Raw genomic sequence first — 24,272 nt, forward strand, 5'->3', positions numbered from 1 at the left:
GGTATATGCGTGCGTCTCGAATCAAGTATCATGGAATTAAAGGGACACTCCAGAATTGCTGTGTAATTTTCGGCGTTGGACCTCGGACTCATTTCGCTATCATTAATTCACATATATCATCATCATCATCATCATCATCATCATCATCAGTGGAGGTGCTAGAATTTGCGAGGCCCTAGACAAAACTATAACCAAGGTCCCATATCAATAAGAAAATAATAATAATAATAATAATAATAATAATATCAACAACAATAACAGAAGTAGTAGTATATAGGAGGACCGGACCTGTCATTCTGCCGGGTACCACGAGTTTAAAATAACAGTGGACAACAAATTTAAACTTTGTTTCTGTCCTCTAGATTAGGCTATGTAATTTTAGCTAAATGAAAGGTGTTGAGTTCATTTCTGAAAATCAAAATTTTCTAACACATACCAATTTTATGATACACGCATTTCACTTATTTACACAAATTTGTTGCACTAGTACATAAAGCAACCTTTGTTTGGCAAAAATTCACAAATTAAAATGTCTTTTTTTATCTTTTGCGTTTGTAGACAGTTTCTGCAATCTCTCTGATGAGTGACCAACAATATTCAGCCAGTATACTTGCATTCCACCTTCCACTGAAGCGCTTTTGGAAGGTAGATATTTCTTGATGAAACATCGCCCCGTGTTCATCACTTACAGCACCAAGGTTTTTTTTTTGAAAGAAGTCCAGGTTGCTGTCAAAAAAGTGTACTTTCAGTGACATGTTGCATCCCTTAAGATGAAAGTAGTGCAACATTTCATTAATATTAAATAACTTTTTATTTTGGAGAAAAAGTATGTGATGGACAAAAACTAACTTCAGATTCGTTTCTGCGACCACAAAATACATTAAATACATATATTTTGATAAAAAGGACAAATTTCATGTTGTACAGTGTAATTAATTATTAGACGAAAGCTTTTCACATTATGATTCCCACGATTTACGACTTTTACTGTATTTTATCTTTGTGATATATAATTCCTGATAATATTGAACTTTTATGATTTTTCTGAAGGATGTTACAAGAAATTACTACTAGAGACACCATCGCCCGTCAAGTTTCATACCTACACACCAGAAGCGGTTCTAATTGCTATTGTTGCAGCAAAATTTAGATTTCATTTCAACCTCTACATTACAACGAAGACATAACACGGTGAACTTAAAAAATGATAACTCTCTTGGGAAGGTATAACTGAATAAACAACACTGGAACTTTCCGTAACAAGAACGAACCTTATTTGTCGGTCAGATGTTAACTGTGATACTGCGTGTAACATAAATATGGTTCATTAGAATTTATATTGAGTGACAATGTGAGATAATTTTGTGCGAGATCGTGCGTATTTGCTTGCTTTCCGCACAAAACCAATACGCGGTAAGTGTGAAATACCACATTCAGTATTCCCAACGTAACACACATAACAATTTCCCTATTCTTACTGTTTAAGCGTCATATTCATTTTACTGCTTTAGGCTTTTAACATATTATTTTTAAAGACGTTCAATATAGTAATAATTATAAATTGGAAACTTACCACTGCAATTTCACCTAAATTGCACTGTTAATTATTGTTTGCAAAAATTAAGTAAACTCTACAACACCATTTGTAATGCAAGTAACATTAAGGAAGCCGTGAAAAAATCAACAACATTCCAGACTCATCATAGACTGGGGGAAAAAAAGACAGACGTATATCACGGCCTGCTGCAGTATAGTAAACACAGAAAACATTTTATAGGAACAATGTTGAAGATAGATATATTTGTTTTCCAAAGTTGCCGTCATTGAACAGAAACCAAGATGGAGATTTCATTGCAACTAATTAGAAATTCCTCTTTCAGGTATGTAATAAACGATCTTCGCACAAAATAATGTACGATACACGGGCGGTATGTTTGTTTTCATGTTCTCAGAAATTAAAAAAGGTCAAATACGTTTCGCTTTTTCAATCTTTTCCTCGAACATGAATACGTCAACATACCGCTCTTGTAACGCATATTACTATTACATTCATTATTAGGTAATAGAATATTTACAAACTTTATAATTCAAGAAAATATACATTTATTGCCGTTGTATAACGTGTTTTGAACATTTCAAATATTTTAATTTAACAATTTGTGATAATTATTTCAGTTTTATCATTATTTATAATATTTTCTTGTTGATCGAAATTGTGCGTGAACGGAAGAAACAGAAATACGTGTTCCAAGAAAGCCGATCAAGTGAGAAGGAAGGAATGAATTAATGCATTGTTGCTTTGGAAGCTAGACTCTGGTATCAATTATAATTATTATAATGTTCCATTAAGAATTAAAATAAATAAGAATGTGGAAATAGAAGAAGAAATAACACGTAAATAAAACGAAACATAATAGGTATTTGAATGAAAAGTCATTTTTTTAAATAGTAGGCCTATTCGCAGTCGCGCGCCTTTTCAGGCGTGAGGCCCTTTCAACCGCGAGGTCCTAGGCGACAGCCTATTTCGGCTTTATGTAGCGCTGCCTCTGATCATTATGATCCATACTATAGCCGGGGTTAAGTTCACGGTGCGACATGCTGTACTTGTACAAGAACGCGGCCGTTCGGCTACGCAATCATTCACAAGAATAGGAGTGGTAAGCACAATAAGCCTCAGACTGCAGTGTAAGTCTTCGAGTTCCTCCTCCGTACAAGAGGAAATAGAAAGGGGAGGGGACACTCCACTAAAAATGACAACTTTTTTTTCTAATCATTTTTTTTTCAACCAAATTTTGAGAGCATGTTTACTACGTAAAGGACTTACAAAATCCAAATGATGAACTCCCATTTTTTTCTACTTATTTTTTAGAAATATTCGTAAATAAAAAATCTTTAATGAAAAATAATTTTGACAGCTCTTCTTCCTTGATTTAAAAAAAATAAACATATTTTAATCAGAATTGAACTAAATCCATTTGGGGTATGAATATATATTCTAAAGTAGTGAGATAGTCAATAAAAATGTTTTGGAAAATGTTCATGATTATCAGCGGAGTCTCCCCTTTTAAGACGATTGAAGGTGACAAATTTTTTTCGGACGAAAATAAATCGAAGTAAGATTTTCTGCGGGTGGATATTAAAATTTTGAACCCTGTACGACAATGTTTGTGACAAGCGAAATATTCTAACGACTTTCTACCAATGAATGCCATAAGCAATATTTATCAGTGATTTTGTAACCACTTAGGCCTACTTTTCCTACTTTCAGGTGTAGATGTTTATCTGCGTCTGCCAACTACAGGTGGTATCATTTGGTATCTAAGTAGGAACGATGTGTAAATTCCTCTGATAAAATTGTCATCGTCTTTTTATCAGCTTATCGATGACGGTAATAAATTTCGCCTTACATCTACCTCTTATCTCAGAATGGAATTCAATAACAGAATATGTTCTTAGTGATCACTGCAAATCCAGCATTCTCCAGTCTTTTCTATTTTCTGCCTTCCTCTTAGTCTCCGCATATGATCTATATATTGTATCTTAATGTCGTCTATCATCTCGTATCTTCTTCTGCCCCGAACTCTTCTCCCGTTCATCATTCCTTCCAGTGTATCCTTCAGTCGTCAATTTCTTCTCAGCCAACGACCCAAACAATTCCTTTTTCTCTTTTTGATCAGTTTCAGCATCATTCTTTCTTTACCCAATTTTTCTAACACAGCTTCATTTCTTATTCTGTCCGTCCATTTCACACGCTCCATTCTTCTTCATATCCACATTTCAAATGCTTCTAGTCGCTTCTCTTCACTTCGTCGTAATGTCCATGATTCTGCTCCATACAAAGCCACACTCCACACAAAGCACTTCACTAGTCTCTTCCTTAGTTCTTTTTCCAGAGGTCCTCAGAAGATGCTCCTTTTTCTATTAAAAGCTTCCTTTGCCATTGCTATCCTCCTTTTGACTTCCTGGCTGCAGCTCATGTTACTGCTTATAGTACACCCCAAGTATTTGAAACTGTTCACTTACTCTATTGCCTAATTTAGTAATCGCAAGTTTACTTTCTTTATTTTTCTTCCGACAATCATGGTCTTCATCTTGTTTGCATTTATCTTCACCGCTTACTGCTCACAGCTGTTATTTAGCTCCAGCAGCATATCCCTTAGTATCGTCTACTCTTCTGCTAACAATGCCATATCATCAGCAATGCCATATGCACTTTATTCTTCCTCCTAGTATTGCCCCTCTCATGTTTTGAAAACAGTTCTCCATCAAATCCTCCAAGTTTATGTTGAACAGCGTAGGGCTCCTTGTCGTATTCCTCCCCTTATTTCACTTCCTTCAGACATTTCTTCTCCTATCCTGACTTTGACTCGTTTTATATAAAGATTACTGAACAGCCTCCTGTCTTTCCAATCCACGCCTATTTTCTTGAGAATATCTTTCAGTTTGTTCCAATCCACTCCGTCAAACGCCTTTTCTAAGTCCACAAATACTAACTTATACTTCTTTATTCTTCTCTAGGTATCTTTCGCAGATTGTTCTTAGTAGTTCTATTTGTCGTACCTTTTCCCTTCCTGAAGCAAAATTGCTCTTCTTCCACTGTCCTTTCATCTTAGAATGAGTATAAACGTCGATTCAGTATTCGCAGGAGAATCTTCGCCGAGTGCGATATGAGACTGAAATAGGTATATTAAATGCATTATTATGAAATATTAGATGTGTGAACGTACAGAAATTGTTAGCACATCTTGAGACTACAGAAAATGTTGCTGTCTTGTTCTTCCTGAGTAGTTAACATGATTCATTAGGTCAGTGGTTCTTGGAAGGGAATGATGGATTTTTAGTGTCGATAAAAATTCTTGGCATGATTTTCTTCGCTGTATAAGCAAACCCGGGAGAACGTATCATAGACTTACAAAATGTTCCTGAGTGAGAGGGTTACATTAAAATTTACTAGACTTTTCTCGCCCACTTCAAAAATTAAACTCCGCTAATCTTTATACTTGCCTGTCATTCTGTCGTCAGAGGCAATAAATGGCGCCTTATAGAAATACTAGTATTAGAAACTGAATCTTCTCATCGCTAGATTGGGAGACTCCATATCTGAATATGTTAGCATCCAACCTCTTTATCTTTTCTAATCTTTTAATTAATTAATTATTTATTTTATTTTTATTCGATAATTTTGCAAAGTTTGCGGTGTTCGTTAATTACATTGGAACATTTGTTAAAATTATAGATCAATAATAATAATAATAATAATAATAATAATAATAATAATAATAATAATAATAATAATGCTACAGCCCTTTAAGGGCCCAGACCGACTAGCAGGCTGTGGCCTCACGTCCACATGCCAAAGCAGAGGTTGACGATCATCTAACCAGAATAAGATATCGTGTGGTTAGTACGATGATCCCCCTAGCCGTTATAGCTGGCTTCGTAACCGGATTTCGCTACCTATTGTAGTTCCCCAAGTGCATAACGATACTGGATGGGCACCGGTCCCATACACTGGCCAAAATTTCATGAGAAAAATTCTTCTCCCATGAGAGCTCGAACCAGCGCGGATTTCGTAACACGAGACTTAGGCAGCAAAATTATAGGCCTATAGTTTGATATTTCCTTCCGGCAGCGTCGCGTAAGGATGGGAACCATATTACCTAGCCGGACTTGAGTCTCTATACTACTGCGGTTTGTATCCAGAAATTACAGTCACGGCCCAGAGAGCGCCTTGTAACGGTACTGTAATTAATCCAGGTTTTGCGCAACACCAGATAGGCCTTGCATACACGCGCTCATTAGCTGCTAATGACAGAACAGACTAGAAACATAATTCGAATTAAAGAAGTCTGGAGTTTAATTTCCTCAGTCCGTTTCAGAAAAAAAAAACTTTCTCTTCCTCCAGTATTATTTGTTATCTTTGTAAATATGTGGCATTCATAATAATAATAATAATAATAATAATAATAATAATAATAATAATAATAACAATAATGTGGCATTAGACTGAAAATGTTAATCAGTTCAGTGTCTAGGAAACTAGCGAATTAATTTAAAATGAAATCGTTAATAATTTTAACGGGGCACTCTCGATTAAAAATCGATTATTGGGCATTTGTTTTTATTTTAGATTTGTTGTCTTTGATATAACGTTTTTCTTTTTAATTGAGTTATTTTACGACGCTTTATCGACAGCTATTGTTCTCTAGCCTCTGAGTGAGATGGTAATGCCAGCGAAATGAGTCCAAGGTCAAACGCGAAAGTTACCCAGCATTTGCTCTTAATGGACTGAGCGAAAACCTCGGAAAAACCTCAACCAGGTAACTTGTCGCAATCAGGCTATAAACCCGGGCCCACTCCCTTCATGGTCAGACATGCTAACCGTTGCTCCACAGCGGTGTACGAAACAAAATAATACCTGGAACTGTTTATCTGCCTTTACTTTACAACATATCCAAAGCACATAAATTTCAGTTAATATGTTCTTCAAAAATCGAGGAACAGACTTAACCCCAAAATTTCGAAACTTTTAATGATAGAAACTGGAAACTTGGTACTCTTACTTCTCAATATACTCTAAACATACCCTGTAAATCTCATTAATATTAGCCCAGTAGGAAAAAAGTTTTTACAAACTCCATAGTGTCCCATAACTTTCATTTAGGCGTACCTATAATTATTTTTTGAGCTATAAACTCCAATGTAATATTGTTTTACGAGTACATTCGTTGTAATAGATTAAGAAAGTTTCTTATGACCTAATATAACATGTACTGAGTGCTGCTGCTTATTCTGAAGAATGCGTTTTACTCACATTCAGAATTTCGAGATCTGTGCACTATGAATTCTGTGCGAGTACAGTACAACATAATACAGTATATTATAGCGTAGCCTCTTAGGCGTATAGAATATCACTCCCAGCTTTATAATTTCAATTCTACCATAAAATGTTATACAAAAATTGTAGAAAATAAATAAAGTAATATTTTTAGTAGGTTATTTTACGACGCTGCATCAACATCTTAGGTTATTTAGCGTCTGAATGAGATGAAGGTGATAATGCCGGTGAAATTATTCCGAGTTCCAGCACCGATAGTTACCCAGAATTTGCTCATATTGGATAGAGGAAAAACCACGGAAAAAATCTCAACAAGGTAACTTGCCCCGACCGGGATTCGAACCTGGGCCATCTGGTTTCGCGGCCAGATGCGCTAACCGTTATTCCACAGGTATGGACAAAGTAATATTAAACCATTGCTTTAGGAAAAGATTTATTCAGGTTTAAACAGTGTAACAAAACTTGTTATTTTAAATGACTCCGTCTATTAATTTTTACGTATTTAAAATCTGTATTAAATTTTACGTAGGTCTATAGAAACATAAATAGTTCATGCACATCACTGAATGTGCTTTTAAACATTAATAACCAGGGAACGGATTTATATGGACTAAAAATATATGAAATATGTAAATATATATGTAGTTATTTTTACCAAAATATGGAATTAAATATGGATTTTTACCAAAATATGGAATTAAATATGGACTTAAAATTATAAAAAAAATGACTATGTACGTTAAATATTGGTACATTTTAATCAAACTAAACAAAAAATATAATGGACGTACCTTATCTTCCAATGTAGTTTCAACAAAACACAATTTTTATTGTCTGTTACCATAACAATAGGTTACAAACATTTCTTTCAAGTGCTGAAAAGTGAATCTTCTTCTATTGTCTCTGAGGATAGATTTATACTGACTAAAAGAGCGTTCGACGTCACAAGAAGTAACTGGTACATAATTCAATTTCACAATGTCTGCTGGGGATAAGTCCAAGTTAATCTTCACTGTTGATTCACCACTCATCACAGCAACAACCTTTTGTAGTTCTTCATATCCAGGGTTTTTTGAAAGTACAGTGTCCACCTTAGCTCTTACTGCATCTGCAACTTTACCTCTACCACGATTCAGTTGTTCCACAGTACTATTTATAATTTCAAAACTTTCAGATAGTGAAAGGTGCCTATTTTGGAGACTTTTGAGCGTTTTTATGATGCATGAAAATGTATGCTGAATGTGAGCTAAGTCATTCTTCACACTTATGTCACAGGTAACTGTTTTCGCAGTATCAATTGAGACTGCATCTTCAGAGTCCAATGCAAGGAGAACATTGTTAATAGAGTCTATATGTTCGGCATAATATTCAACTGCTTCTAGCCATGTACCCCATCTAGTTAAAATTGGCTTTGGTGGCAATGGAATTTCAGGGTACATTTCTTTCAACACGTTAACTCTACTGGGAGCTTTGAGAAATACTTTTTTCACTGATGAAATCAACAAATCTACTTTAGGGAAATTGTCTCTGACCACTTCTGCCACACGATGAAATGCATGCGCCACACAAGTAAAATGAGTCAATTTAGGATATACAACAGATAATGCTTGTCCAGCTTTGACCATATAAGGGGCAGCATCGCTAATAAAGAATAACACATTATCGTACATAATACCCTTTGGCCACAGGATACCCATAGCTTCGTTGAACAGTTTAACTATAGTTTTGTTATTGCACTTTTCTAGAACATCACAATGTAAAAGAATTCGTTCAGAATATTGTTCACTTAACAAACCGATAACTACATTACCAACAAGTCTACCTTCTTTGTCGGGAGTCTCATCAATGGAAACCCAAATTGAACTATCTTTAATTTCATCTCTTATCTTCTGTATTGTCTCATCGTAGATGGATGGAGCATACGTCTTCCTAAGTGTTGACTCATCCGGGATTGTATGTTGAGTATATTTTTCAAGGAATTCCCTGAAGACCTTATTCTTTAGTTTGTAGAGAGGAATATCAGCAGAGATGAGAGAACGGCACAGGTCGATGTTAAACTCAGATCTTACATTCGATGTTGTTGGTTGTGTTAAAAACAATTGTCTCTGCTTGGAATTTAGTTGTTTGTTGGCCTGATGTTTACTAGTTGTAATGTGTTGTTGCACCAGGAACTTTTGTGTAGATGATACTGCACACTGACACAAATTACAAAATAATATTTTATTGTCAGTTGATAAACCATCTTCTTTAAATTCTGAAATGTAACTTGTTAGTTTTGATTTTAAATTGACTGAATGACGTACTTTTGGCATATTTACCGTCTTTATAGTATGATTTACAAAACTGAACCTATGTGTACTCTGACTGGCATTTAACTGTTGAGCTGCACAACTGAAGTCTGTTAAAAATTTTAAATTAAATTAATACAGTTTTGTAACTTACTTTCCCATTGTTGATAGGACTGCTAATTTTCAAATAACTCTGATGTTAAAGGGATTACTGAACATGTGTTTAAATCTCTATTGTTGAAATGTATTTTTAAAAGTTAATGGAATTTTGTTTTGTTTTATTGTTAAACCTAATATAATATGGACTGTTTTATATGAAATATGGAAAATATATGGAAATTAACGAAAATATGTACTAAACTCTAAAATATGGAAAAATATGGAAAATAAAAGTAGGATTTTTCAACCCTACACATTGTGAAACATAAAGATAATGCAAAATATAAATTATATTAGCTTTATAAGTAAATATGTATTTACATATAAATCCTTTCCCTGTTAATAACATTTCTTTCAACGGCCCTAAAAGCTTACACAAAGTTAGATGTATTTTTGTATAGAGTACCTAGGCCATGAAATTAAATGAAACATTATTATGAAGAGAAAAATCACTGAAAGAAATTAACAATGATAATTTTTCATTACTAGGTTGGTAAATTTTCATCATGGTTTTACTCACTAAAAGGAAAAGAACAGAAGTCCTAATGATAATGAAATTGGTTATGGTGACAGAATGATGAATATCCAACATATAACATTATGATTTATATAATGAAGTAATCAACAGTTCCGAAAATAATGCAAACGTTGAATTAAATACGAACCTAAATATGAAAGAACAAAGACAATTATAGGAGGATATAATCCCTTTTACAAAATGTTATCTATCCAAGAAAATCCGCATAAATACACAAGACAGGTGGCACTGGAATATTTATGTAGTTTTTTGTCATTCTGTAATGGTTTTGACTATTGATTAATGCTCAATATCCTTACTCAAAATTAAAAAGTAAATAAATAAAAACATAAAATTAAACGCTATGCGCTATTTGTAAGGGTTATACCGTATTCACTCGTGTAATTTCACCCCTTCTTTTTAAAAAGTTGGGAAGCGAAAAAGGGGAGGGGGGAATTACGCAAAGAATACAAAATATTAAGTACTAAACTGGTCATCCATAACATCAAACAAATTATACTAATCAAATTAATGTCCAGTACTAAATAAGTATAAACATAATATAATTTTAGTTATATCGGGCAGTTTTGCGGATTTCTTTGTACTGGTGAGTGTCAGTTCTAATATAGATAGCTCGATCCTGACAACTTCGGATGATGGCGTTCAACTTCAAGCGTAAAATATTCCTATGAAAATTAACTTATTAATTAAGTAACGATAATACTGTAAGCGTACATATTTGACACTCTGATATTTTAATAAGAGAACAAATCCAGATTATTTTCCGTGCCATCAGAGAAATTATAGGATTTGTTCACTGTAGAAGAATAATTTAATAATGGCTTTGGACTTTCCATGTGTATTCTTACAATACTTTTAACATACACGAAAGACGCTCTTGAAGGGAAAATGTGTATCAGTTTTTTTTATGTAAAAGAGGAAAATTAGGCGAGGAAAATAACATTCTGAAAAATATCATCCCAAAAATCTTTGGGAGGAAATTACGCGAGGAAGAAATTTACATGAGTAAATACGGTATATTAAAAATAATCCGAGGCACGACAGCCCATGAAGGACCATGACCGACCAGCCGGCTGCTGGCCTCAAGTCCACATGCCAAAGCAGAGGTGGACGACCATCCAACCAGAATGGAGGTATCGTGTGGTTAGCACGATGATCCCCCTAGCCGTTATAGCTGGTTTTCGTAACCGGATTTCGCTATCTACGGTATCGTAGCTTCCCAAGTGCATCACGATGCTGGGTGGACACCGAAATACGGTATATTACTATTAATAATTATTTCCTAAATTTTCTCTCTTCACAATGAAGGAGCCGCCATATAGTCATGTTCTAGATCTAGGCGCAATAACACCAGTGAGCTCTAAAATTGTCAGAATCAAGATTATACACGAGATGAATACAATGTTTTATGACATCCTAGCATTATAAATTGGAAATAAATTACAAAATGACTTGAAATTTTCGTGTGGCCATCTGTCTCATGTGATAACGTCATAGTCTTTTTTGAAGCCGTGGTTTGTTTCCGTTTACAAGACAATTTTCATTTATTTATGAGCGGCGATAATGTATTGTTTTTCTTTCAATAAATTTATTGTGTATTACGTCATTATTTATGCGTTGCTAGGTAACCTTTATAACACTTGTGCTATAAAGTGTCCATTATACACGATTTTGATCATAATAACATTTTTAGGATTACATAATAATTTTTATTACAAAATTTGATTACAGTAAATGAAAAACTATAAGTTATTTCATATTTTACAACCTGTAGACCTGTATAGGAGCGACATTTAAAGTGGGATGTAACGAGTTCTTGAATCGACCCTGAAATCATTTATAGACAAAATCAATGCCATTTTACTCGTAGTGGTCTTTTTTCAAGAGAGAGATTTATTACTTCCAATTGTGCGTTTTTTTGCAAAGTAACAAAAAAAACTGCGGTTCGCCGCAACAGTTAATATCCTGTTGTTAAAGAAATCTAGATTACACTACAATAGATAGGACGAGTCCTTGACAGTTAAACTTCAATATCAGTTGCCTGGCAGCCTTGTCTGACGTCAAAGTATGTATGATATGACGAAAGCAACATTTCAACGTTCTAGCGTCGGATCACCTTAGAAACCACGTTTTGGATCAAACAAGAAAGCTGCAGAAACTTGCCCGAATAAAATAAAGTGAGTTTGCTTCCTCTAGGGATCTAGGTCGATGATGACTTTGACATGTAACATAATTTAACACATAGCTTATTCAAATCCTCTTCTTTTAATACTTAACTTAAATAATAATAATAATAATAATAATAATAATAATAATAATAATAATCTTGTAGTAAAAGTTATATAACTTCATTTTCCTCAAATTCATAAATAGATGCATGAACATTTACTATTACCTATAACTTCATCCTACTATTTCTCTCTCAAGTACTTTATTCTATTCTTCATTATAACTTAACTTAAATATATTTATTATATATATTTTTACAATTCTGCTTTTCTTTCCTTTAAACTTCTATCGTTCTAACCTTCCCTGTTAATATTTATCTCTAGGCATTTCTTCACACTATAACAGTTTAAATTCACTCTTCGCAAATTACTATAGGCCCCTAACTTCTTATTTCTATCCCCAACTGATTTCCTCTATTCTCACCTTCATTAAGAAACATAATGATTTAATTAAGACACGATATGATCAATATAAATCAACCAAACCCTCTCACAAATATATTTGTTTCTTATACAGGGTGCAAGGGGTATAAGTGCCGTCCTTTTCACAGTCGTCGGGGACTGTCTACAGCAGCGGTGACCAAAACTCGAGCTGCAGTGATTACATGCGACAGACAGGCTATGAAGTAAGGAGACGGAGGAAAGGTACTTGGCATGAAACCTACAAACAGTGGTGGTTCCTGTACTAACATCTTGATCAATCCCATGGATAAAAACCTCAAGCTTTGCTGTATCAGTAATGTCACTGCTACGATCAAGAGCCAGTGAATAATGTACGATTTTTCTTGCTTCTTTTTTTAACCTTCCTCTTGAATATAATCAGGAATTTTCTAAATTCTTCTCTCAATACTTGTCGAGAAATTCGTAGTTTTTTCAAAATTGGAAACTTCTTATGGACAAGTTATTTAAGCTATTAAAATCATTACTCTTTTGAGAAATTCTGTTACATTAAAAGATTTTAGAGCACGAGATATTTCAAACCCCATTAGGTAGTTGACGTCCTTACATTTATTTATCTTATCTTTCTCTTCCTGGCTATGATTTAAGACATGTCAATTCCTGGGGTTTAACAGTTCGTTGGCACATAATATTGAATCAGTTTTTCTACAATATTATTATTAAATGAATAACTAATAAATAGTTACCCTCATCCAAATATTAAGGTGATTAAAACTGAGATAAAACTCAATAATTTTATCCTTCTGGGGAGAAGATTTAAAAATATAATATTCATGCACGTACAGAAGAATTATAGAAACACATACTTAGTGGTCAGTAATAATAATAATAATAATAATAATAATAATACATTATTTAGCGTGGCAATTAATGTTTCTATATACTCCTAATTGAACCGTTGAGCAAAGTAAGCATATTACATTTTGTCCGACAGAACAACAAACCACCTCTTACTGCTTGTAGAGACAGACTTTGTAGAGCAACATGATACCGCCACTGCTTGCCTTCAGTACCTGCATGAAACACACAGCAATGCACAGGAAACTCCTCGTACCCGTTTGAATGTCTGTGATTAACGATGTAATCACGAAACCCGCTTTGGTCACCGCTGGTCTACAGGATCAAAAAATGTCCAACATAAGGTCAAAACCTGATAGTTTCCCCAGAAAAAAACATTTCTTCTCTTATTTTATTCCCGTTGTACTGCTTATATCGTTAGTAAAATTATGAAAACAATTACATCAGTAGGTGTATCTAGCAAAGAGTTAATATTAGTTTAAATACATATTTGTGTGTTCTATTACGTTTTCGTGAAATTAAATAAAATTGCATGCTTAAATTTGTTAATATTCTGGCGTGAGAGACGTGGCAACGTGTTGAGCAAGCAGTACTCTGCACAGACATACGTACATGTCAGCCGAGTTCAAGCTCCCTGTCCATATGTCTACTGCCGAGTGGATGACAGTTCAGTACAGGGTATTCAATAAACAACTTACAATGTCATTCACAGTTTAGGAATATCATATGTTATTAATTTATGGAGAAAGTCGTCGTAATTCAAGTGAGGCAAAAAGATGTACCTTCAATGTTTTCCGCAATGAAGGTTACCTAATCGGCGAACTTTTGTACCAGTTTCTCAACGATTATTAGAAACTAGGAGTCTCTTATCCCGTTTCGAAAATCACACAAACAGAAGTTTCTTAATAAATGGTACTGGTTTACGGAAGCGGGAGAGATTAAAATATTGCATTTAAAAACGTTCGTGTGATTTTGTGCAGTAAACAATTATTATTTTTTAGACGTACAATAAAAAAATGGACCAGTATTGCCCATATCGTTAAATAAAATGGAAATTTGCCATAAAGTTCTATTAAAGAGATTGAAAGTTTGTATTTGCTGTTCGTTTTATGTAAACAACGGTCCGCCCCTGCATTAGAACAGAGCATCTGTTTTGTACCGGTATGTCTGTATCCGCTTGAGCTGTACTGTGTACTAACTTGTAAATTCCCTCCTCCCCATTCAGCAACGTTGCGAAACGCCTAATGTAAATTTTAATAATTAGTTAAATATTGCAATTAGAAAAAAAATTGTGAGGAAATTTTTCTTCTTTATGACAAGAACAATCATCAGTTAAAATAATGGCAATTATACCCCTTCCACTCTGTATACTCAATCCTTAATTTCCTCAAGTATTTATACACGAAATAAACGTAACCCAGTGATATTACCATTGTGTTGCACTACGCGGGAAAGTACTCCTTTTTTCGGTCCAGGATGAATCTAAATCTAAAGCGTATATTCAAGGCATACCAAAGCCGGAACAAACCACACCTAACCTGCCACTGATCCTCAACCTTACAAAAACTCGCTTAATTTATTTTTACAGACATATAGGCCTAGGCCTATGTATATTCACGTTACATCATTTCTCAGTTTAATTTCACGCAACGTGTGTGTGTGTGTGTGTGTGTGTAGCGAGAACGAAGATTCAATCACAATCTAAACGTTGTTCTCGATAGTGCACTGCTTACCATGTTTGCTAGTAGACCCGAGTTCACGATTTCAAAATCGACCGAGAACAATGTATTCTTAAGGGCGATAGAGAGCAATATGAATACTTAGGAAGATAAGTAAGTATAAAGTTGGATATTCCATTTTACAGATTCTCGATACGCAAAAGATTTCTGCTATTAAAGTGAGGGCTTTGAATATGCCAACCAATTCTCATTCGCATTAAAATAAAATTGAACTCCATAATCATCGCCGTCCTACCAATGGAGATAAAGAATTCCGCCTTGCATGTGTTATTGCATTAGACAAAATTGTTCAGACTGCCAGAGTCGAAGGAGGTCTTAATGGACAATATCTGTAGATGTTAACAAACACCAATCAACAAACTCAAAACGCGGATAAATACAATTCAGTGCTTATGGTACAAAGATTTCCCCCTCCATAATTTCTAAATAGATCTGGGACTGCACGAAATGAAACCTCGCAATCTTGATCTCCAAGAGACTGAATGCTTCACGATATCCGGCTTCGTATTGACACTAAGTTGCAGGACTCTTTTTTTTATGCACTGCCTCCGGAGAATAATTCAGTGAGTGAAAGTTCAAAGTATAAACATTCTGATGAATAACAAACATCATAGAGAGCTTCAAGGACATATATTGCAAATATAAACGTATGAATTTTCTGGTTAAGTTATATCATTATTATTGATTACAGTTCCACTATATACCGAGTCGTCATTTTGTTTTTACTAACATTTATAATATTAGCCTAACCTGGCTATACTTTTGGATTAACGGTTGAGAACCGCAAACACTATGTTACCCCCTTCCACGACCGGAGTTTGATGACACTAGAGTAAAATACAAACAAATCACTTTACTAGGTATGGGAGGGAAGAAAAGTAGTGCATCCATTTACGTAAACTAGGAACTATTACAATTTTCAGCTTGATAATTTTTGTTAGGTTTTTATTTACTCAAAATACAGTACAATAATAATAATAATAATAATAATAATAATAATAATAATAATAATAATAATAATAATAATAATAATTTTACTCACTAACTGAACTATCTAGGCGGATGTATTCATTATGCAGTGTATAGTACACTGTCTACAGGTCCACACCTGTGGAGTAACGGTCAGCGCGTCTGGCCGCGAAACCAGGTGGCCCGGGTTCGAATCCCGGTTGGGGCAAGTTACCTGGTTGAGGTTTTTTCCGGGGTTTTCCCTCAACCCAATGCGAGCAAATGCTGGGTAACTTTCGGTGCTGGACCCCGGACTCATTTCACTGGCATTATCACTTTCATTTCATTCAGACGCTAAATAACCTAGATGTTGATACAGCGTCGTAAAATAACCCAATAAAATTAAAAAAAAAACTGTCTACAGCATATTAGCATACAATATGGAGAGTGCATTTAAATTTAAAACTAATCAAAATCTAGATATTTAAACAAATTGTTGAAAACGATGGCCGTTCATTTCGATGCGGGCTTCAGTTATTTTGTGAATCTACATATTACCGAAAACGTTTTTAAGCATATCTTCTCAAATTGAATGTATTGTTTTTGGAATGTAATTCTTTAATTCTTCTATTGTTGTAGGATGTTTAACGAACACAATTTTTTACAGTAACCCCGAAAGAAATATTGCAAAGCATCAGTCGACATGAGGAGGCCATAATCCTGTGCCTCTTGAAATAATTCTGTACCTACTCGAAAACAGAGTACCTTACGTATTGTAAGTTCAATCTTCACTTCTGCCCGATTCGTACAGATAAATTTACTCAGATTGCTATCTATTGTTCGTCCAATTAGTTATGTCGCAGGATCGTAGAAAGGGATGAAATCACGTGACAGTTACTTAACGAGGACCTTTTATTTAAATTATTTTAAACAGTTGTATAATATTACGTAGACGTCCAATTGCTAACAGAAATTAATGTTTTCAGAAAAGAGCTGACAGCCCAGCCACTGACCTTTACAGAGGGGCCGGCAGATACGTGTGGGGGGGACCGGGAAGCGACGTAACCAATCGGACACAGTATTCAATAATGAATGCACATTATTCACTGAAAAATACGACCATATTTCTGGAACGTACTATACTCTGAGTACTGTATACTGTAAGATGACTTTGATTCCATATGCGGCCTTGGTTCTGTGTGAAGAACGGGTGGAAGTTTACTAGTAGAAGGGGTGGGAGGGAAGTACATTAAAAAACTCGGGTACAATAAAAATTGAAGTAAAAATAAAATGATGTCCCTGTATAAATACTAAAGTTTACTATAGAAAACATTTAGATACTTCGGCATGTGAATTTTCTTGCATAACCTAACAAAATTACCCATATATTGTAGAACATAGCTTGTGAAATTTAACAACTCAGATGCTCTAGTATGAAGTTAACATGGGTCAAATGTATACAGTTTACTGAAAGTTTGCACAACGTTAGCACAGGATCTCTTCGCCTTTATGTTTATCAATAACTCATGAAGAGTATTTTGAAGACAACGAAAGTCTGCTGAACGCATACAATTTTAACAAGCTTGGAAGAAATTATAGCGCAAGAATTCTTAAGGTTGGCGTTTATATTCAACAACAATTCACATAAAGGATAGCTTATGTGTATATAGAATTAAAAAAAATACATGCTAGGGTCTGAGCTAACATATGTTGACAGCGTACAGTCTTTGTGTAAGTTTAAAAAAGTACAGCACAAAACGCCTCAGTTTCAAGTTTCAATTATTTATGTGTTACTGCCCAATCTGTGCCGAACACGGAACACGTCAACACGGCACGTGCAGACAACACTAAGCATGCGCTTACCTGAGTATCCGTATCACAGTACACACTCGACCACTTTCTAGGCCAGACTGAGCGAGCGAGCAGCTGATCGATGTGGCTGCCTAGTTCGCGGGGGGAGCTCCCCGCTTGTTTTCTTCTCGCTCGTAGTCATGGCAACGGCACATCATTAACTCATCGTACGCACACTTTCATTACCGTGTTACGATACAGGCCACTGTGCTCTGTGTTCAGGTCGATTCTCGGAGCTTGTGATTCCCGCTACTCCGAACCAAAACAGGGAACTTTACATTCTTGCTATGCAGAATTAAGCTTGTTGTACACAGTATACACGACCATGTCGTGATGGAATTTTGGTGGCCAAAGCAGACATTACAGAGGGTGTTATCGGGGTACTCCCGTTTCCCTTCATCATTTCACCAACTCTCCACCTATCCCTCATTTCATCTATCATCTGCAAAAATACAAATAGGCTGAGGTGAAATATTGGTGTAGTACGGTTTTCCTATGCTGCTATAGGAAGGAGGGCTACATGATCGACTTCGTAATCCCAGCTCTCTACGAATGCTGAATCATGACTAGTAGCGTCATATTTACGTTAATTTTTCCATGTTTTTTTAAGTTGGTTATTTAACGACGCTGTATCAGCTACGAGGTTATTTAGTTGTGATGAAATTGGTGATAGCAAGATGATATTTGGCGAGATGAGGCCGAAGATGCGCCATAGATTATCTGGCATTTATCTTACGGTTGGGAAAAACCTCGGAAAAAACTCAACCAGGTAATCAGCCCAAGCGGGGATCGAACCCGCGCCCGAGCGCAACTTCAGATCGGCAGGCAAGCGCCTTAACCGACTTAGTCACGCCGGTGGCTTTTCCAATGTTATCATCCTACTGGCTGTGTTGTACGCACTGGCTAAAGTACACATATTTAATGTTATGTGGCAACGACATACGTGGCTGAAATTGCACCAAGACATTGTCGTTCGCCACGTGTCATTTTTAGTAATTTTTTAACGACGCTGTATCAACTACTGGGTCATTTAGCATCGATGGAATTGGTGATAGTGAGATGGTATTTGGCGAGATGAGACCGAGGATTCGCCAGAGATTACCTGACATTTGCCTTATAGTTGAGGAAAATCTCGGAAAAAACCCAATCAGAATCCTATTTCACGAAATAACAAGTTAAAAGTTACAATTGTACAAGTACGGTCTTCAGTTTTGACAAGACTTGTGTAACATGCGTTTCACGAAGTATTAGTACGATACATTTGTATAAGGAAAAATACAATTGCACAAGAAGGTGCACAAGTGACGTCATCTTTCAAGCCAGTGTCAGTTTAAATGAAGTCATTCTAAATCTCTCATTGAACTCGAAGACATTATCAAAATACACATTTGTTCGCGTTTTAAATGTTCTACGCCGACGAACGAACACATTGTGATTGTCTTCTTCCTCGGAACAACTATCACATGTTTGATATACACCATATAAAATATTCACTTTACAATCACTTGTACATAAATTAACCTACCTCCGAAGGTAGGTCGAATTGTAATGGCACCCAACAAGTGTAATGTACTAACTTGTACTCTTTTCAAGAAATGACTGTGCAATTGTAGAAATAACGCCTGTAACTTTGTACAAATTCACTTGCAATTATAATCGTTTACATGTACTTTAGTGAAACAGAATATGTTACTTTCTAACAACTTGTACAATTGTGTGCCTGTAATTTGTAATCTGTACTTTCGTGAAATAGGACCCAGGTACTCAACCTAAGCGGGAATCGAACTTACGCCCGAGGGCAGCTCCGAATCAGAAGACAAGCGTCTCTACCAACTGAGTTACGCCGGTGGCTACGTGTCATTGTGATGTCCTGTATTGTTAACCCACATCATGTTAGTCCCATTGCATCGTCCCACCTTTCAGCATCGGATTCACGAATATCACCCAGACCACCTGACGAACTTGGACAATCATTGCATAATAGGGCGCACAAAGGTCAAAGCGTGCCTAAGTGTATGGAGAGTCCGGGGTCCAGCCCTCCAAAAGCCGTTAAGTTTAGTATAGTATAGAATATATGTATTTATTTAACCTGCTAGATATAAGGCCATCAGGCCTTCTCTTCCCCTCTACCAGGGGATTAAGAATACACTTACAATTTTACAATTAATATTAAATTTACAAATACAATAAAATCAAAGTACTAAAAGATTAACTGATTAATAAATGGACAGTTTATTGTAGAAGTTAAGAACAAAGAAAGATTTTTTTTTACTTAAGTAAAAATTAAACCTAGAATAAAATTATACAGTGATGAAGTTACCGGATATTGAAATATTTTGTGCTAGAGTATGAGAATTATTTAAAGAAGCCAAGTCTGAACGAGTTTCAATTAGTGATCAAGTGCTTAGCAAGTTTGTGTTTGAATTCAATTTTATTTCGACAGTCCCTGATGCTAGCAGGTAGCGAATTCCAGAGTCTTGACAGGGCTATTGTGAAAGAGGATGAGTATGAAGAAGTGCAATGGGATGGTATTGTTAGTATTGTTTCATGGGGAGAACGTGTGTTCAGATTATGGTGGGAAGACAGGTAAATGAAGCGAGACGAGAGGTACGAAGGAAACGTTTACACGTTATGGCGAACCTTGCCAATCAGTAACAAGAGACGTTGGGGATGCACTACTTACTACCGTATACCTGTTTCACAGGATGTTCCTACAACACGTTAACGTTCTTTGTTATTCTCCCTGTATCTAGGTCTGCTTGTAACCTAGTTAAGTTCAATTTTTAAACACATCATTCACAATTACTTTTCATTCAAGATTATGGATGTTGTGACTGGTTTGCTGGTGTTGATGTGCTTCGTAATTACTTTCTATTTACTGTAATAGGTGGTAGATGCCATTACATACCCTGATACCAAGAAAGTCGTGTGTCTTTTTACTAGTACAGGGACATCATTTTATTTTACTAACATTTTTAATATTAACCTGGCTATACCTTTGGATAAACGGTTGAGAACCTGAAACACCGTTTGCTACCCCCTTCCACGACTGGAGTTCGATGATACTAGCATAAAATACAAACAAATCACTTTACTAGGTATAGGAGGGAAGAAAAGTAGTTCATCCATTTACGTAAACTAGGAAATATAGCAATTTTGAGTTTGATAATTTTCATTAATCAAGATACAGTACAGTGTTAACAATAAGTGTTTTTACTCACGAACTGAGTTATCCATACGAACGTATTCATTATGCAGTGTATATTATACTGTCTACAGCACATTAGCGTACAATATACAGAATGAAGTTAAATTTGAAAAAAAAAATCATTAACTTAATATGGATATTTAAACACACTTTTGAAAATGGTGGCCGTTCATTTCGATACAGGCTTCAGCTATTTTGTGCATATTATCGACTATAGACTATTGCATCTAATTCCATTTACCAGTTTCGTCCTTCGTACCAGTAACTCATGTTGAAATAATTCTGTACCTACTCTATAAAAGAGTACCTTACGTACTGTAAATTCAATCTTCACTTCTGGCCGACTCGCGCAGATAAAATTACTCAGACATGCTATCTATTGCCAGTTCAAGTGGTTATGTCGCAGGATAGTAGAAAGGGGGAAAATCACATGACAGTTAATTACTTAACGAGGTTCTTTTATTAAGGTATTTTAAACAGTTGTATAATATTACTTAGACGTCCAATTCCTAACAGAAATTAATGTTTTCAGGAAAGAGCTAAGACAGCCCAGCCACTATCCTTTACAGAGGGGCGAGAAGCAGGTGAGGGAAATCGGGATGCGACGTAGGCAAACGGACGAAAGTACCTGTGCGAACATGTAATTCAATATTGAAACTCTTTCGTCACTGGAAAACACGAACATATTTCTGGAACGTACTATACTCACTAACTCAGTACTGTTTACTATATGCGGCCTTGGTTCTGTGTGGAGGACAGTTGGAATTTCATTAGTAGAAGGGGTGGGAGTGAAGTACATTCAAAAACTTAGGTACAATAAAAATTGAAGTAAAAATAAAATGATGTCCCTGTATTTCTAGAGCGAATATGAAAATGCAAGTAATGGAAGACAATTTCCGTTAGTCACGTTATGGAGAAAACACTTAAAGCGATTGTGTCTAAAATTGCGGTATATAGTTACATGAAAGAAAATGAATAGTGAGGAAAGCTTAAAAGCTCTTCCAAAAAACGTACTCGCGACCTGTTACAGTTACAACATTGGACACATTTAATCAGGAAACTTTTTAGACGGACAGTACTTGCCTTATATAAAGAAGGTTTTATACCTACTTCACTGTAGAGTGTAGACGGTATTTTGCTGGAAGCTCATAAAATACGAAACAATACAAATTAAAATTTCACGTAACTCATTGTGGAAAGTACTAGAAGTTATTGGATTCCGGTGCAACAGAAACGGGGACAATAAGAAATATTTAATGGAACGTGGCGACATTGTTCCTCGTCGCAACAAATGTTTAAAAAGAATGAGAAAAAAGAGAGAATTAGGAAACCTAGTGTAGTTCTGTATTTTGCGTTCATATATTCCTTTACTCACTGGCTTTCCGGAACGCCGTTCCGGAAAATAAAAATGTATGCACAGCGGCGTCAACTTTTGGAAAACATCTGGTGGGCTCAAATATTTGAATTATAACTTAAATAAATCTCATAAATAATAATAATAGTAATAATTTATTAATGTATTATTTATTATTAATATCTGTGTGCTGAACAACAGCCAGAGGCCAATTATAGTTCAGCACAATACACAGACAGAAGATACAAAGGGGCGATAATAAATAATATAATACCTTAAACAAACAAAAACATACATAAATAAAATATTGAGAACAAGGACAGTAAATACTAATAACTAGGGAACGGAATTTGGAGTAATAAAAGCTAGTATTGGCATCTACACAGTCATTTGTTTACAACCCTTTATACCAAGTCCTACCCTCCATGACATACTCGCAGATCTCTGCACGTCAACAACAGGTGAACGGGACAGTTGTCGCATAAGAACGTCAACACGCAGGTTTGCAGTTCAGAGTAGTGAAGTGCAGGTACAATGCCGAAAGTGAAACCAACTAACAATACAAAATTGAAAGACTATATTTGTAAAAGCTCCAGATCGAGTATTAAAATTCAGGAAACAATTCCCGATGACGCGGCTGCGTTTCAAATACGCCAGGAACTGCTAAATGATAGAACAATCTAAAAAGAAGTCATGGATATTAAGTCAATTTTTTTATATTTACCGGATGCCATTATTTGGTTAGAAAAGTTAGGAATAGAACTAGTTGAGCAAATAAATATTATGAGGACTATTGTAAATAAACTGAGTGCAGTAGAATGTGAAGTAGGAAAACGTGTTGGTGAAAATATGAACATAGTTTGATTAAAATGATAGATATAGTATTCTTAGTCGGATTTCAGATGTACTAACAAAGACGTGTCCCAATGACGTCATTCAACATGTGAATTTAATTGACGTATCTTGTTGCAAGTTCTCTCCAATTGTCTCTGCAGATGTAGAGCGGAGTTTTTCCATGTTAAAAAAATTTCCTTCCTTGCAACAGAGCAAAGTTGTATTTTGAAAATTTGGAAATTATATTTACAATTTATTATAACAAGGCACAGCAGGAATAATTGTTTCATCAACAAAACACAGCATTAATTGAAAATGCCATTTCGTTTGGTTCTACATTTTGATCAACATTTAATGATACTGTAATAGGCTATATTGTAAATATTGTATATATTGTAAATACTGTAGTATATGTTGTATACATATTATCATATTTCATAATATTGTAAATAAAGGTTTTAATTTAACACGCTCCTGACAGAAAAAAAAAAAACATACATATTCAGAGGCGAGTTCCATACAGAAGACAACTGTCTATCAGACATCAACATTTCCACTGACACGCGAGGACGCAGAGATTGATATTTAATTATGTATATTTGTAATGTTGTTTATTGGTGTCTTATACGTTGCCAAGAAAAACACATGTCGTTCAAAATGAAATGCAGATTATGTATGTAGTCCACTATATGACATTAAACTATAACAATTGTTTATTCTGAAATACGTTTACAGCACGTTGCGTGTAAGTTTGTATGAAGTGGACTATACTCGTGCATGCTCTGTGACGCAGTTCGCTTGACAGTCACTGAGCTACGAATATCTATACTACGTTTCACCATTCTATATAATACTCCAAATTCCTTTCCCTGCTAATAACTGAAACTATACTTTAAAAGGATCTAAATTTTTCCCATGCATATTGGCATATTTTATGCATCTACAGACTGGAGAGAGAGATTTTGAATTTCTGTTGTAAACAAATTTATGAAATCTTAAACCCTTAGTAGGAATACGAAGGCTGATATTG

General features: G+C 35.2%; 1 protein-coding gene across 4 annotated transcripts in view; it reads right to left on the reverse strand.

Moving 5' to 3' along the window:
• Positions 1 to 24,272, reverse strand: part of qtc (quick-to-court) — a 148,560-nt gene that overhangs the window by 82,201 nt on the left and 42,087 nt on the right. For 3 of the 4 annotated variants that reach the window (XM_069849594.1, XM_069849591.1, XM_069849593.1), the window contains exon 1: positions 17,859 to 17,980. The exons of the other annotated variant lie outside the window; for it this stretch is intronic. The gene's annotated coding sequence lies outside the window, so the exon portion shown is untranslated. Of the gene's footprint in view, positions 1 to 17,858; positions 17,981 to 24,272 lie in introns of those variants that run through there. 4 annotated transcript variants of the gene reach the window in all.

The sequence above is a fragment of the Periplaneta americana genome, chromosome 16 (assembly GCF_040183065.1).
Source record: "Periplaneta americana isolate PAMFEO1 chromosome 16, P.americana_PAMFEO1_priV1, whole genome shotgun sequence".
Taxonomy (NCBI): domain Eukaryota; kingdom Metazoa; phylum Arthropoda; class Insecta; order Blattodea; family Blattidae; genus Periplaneta; species Periplaneta americana.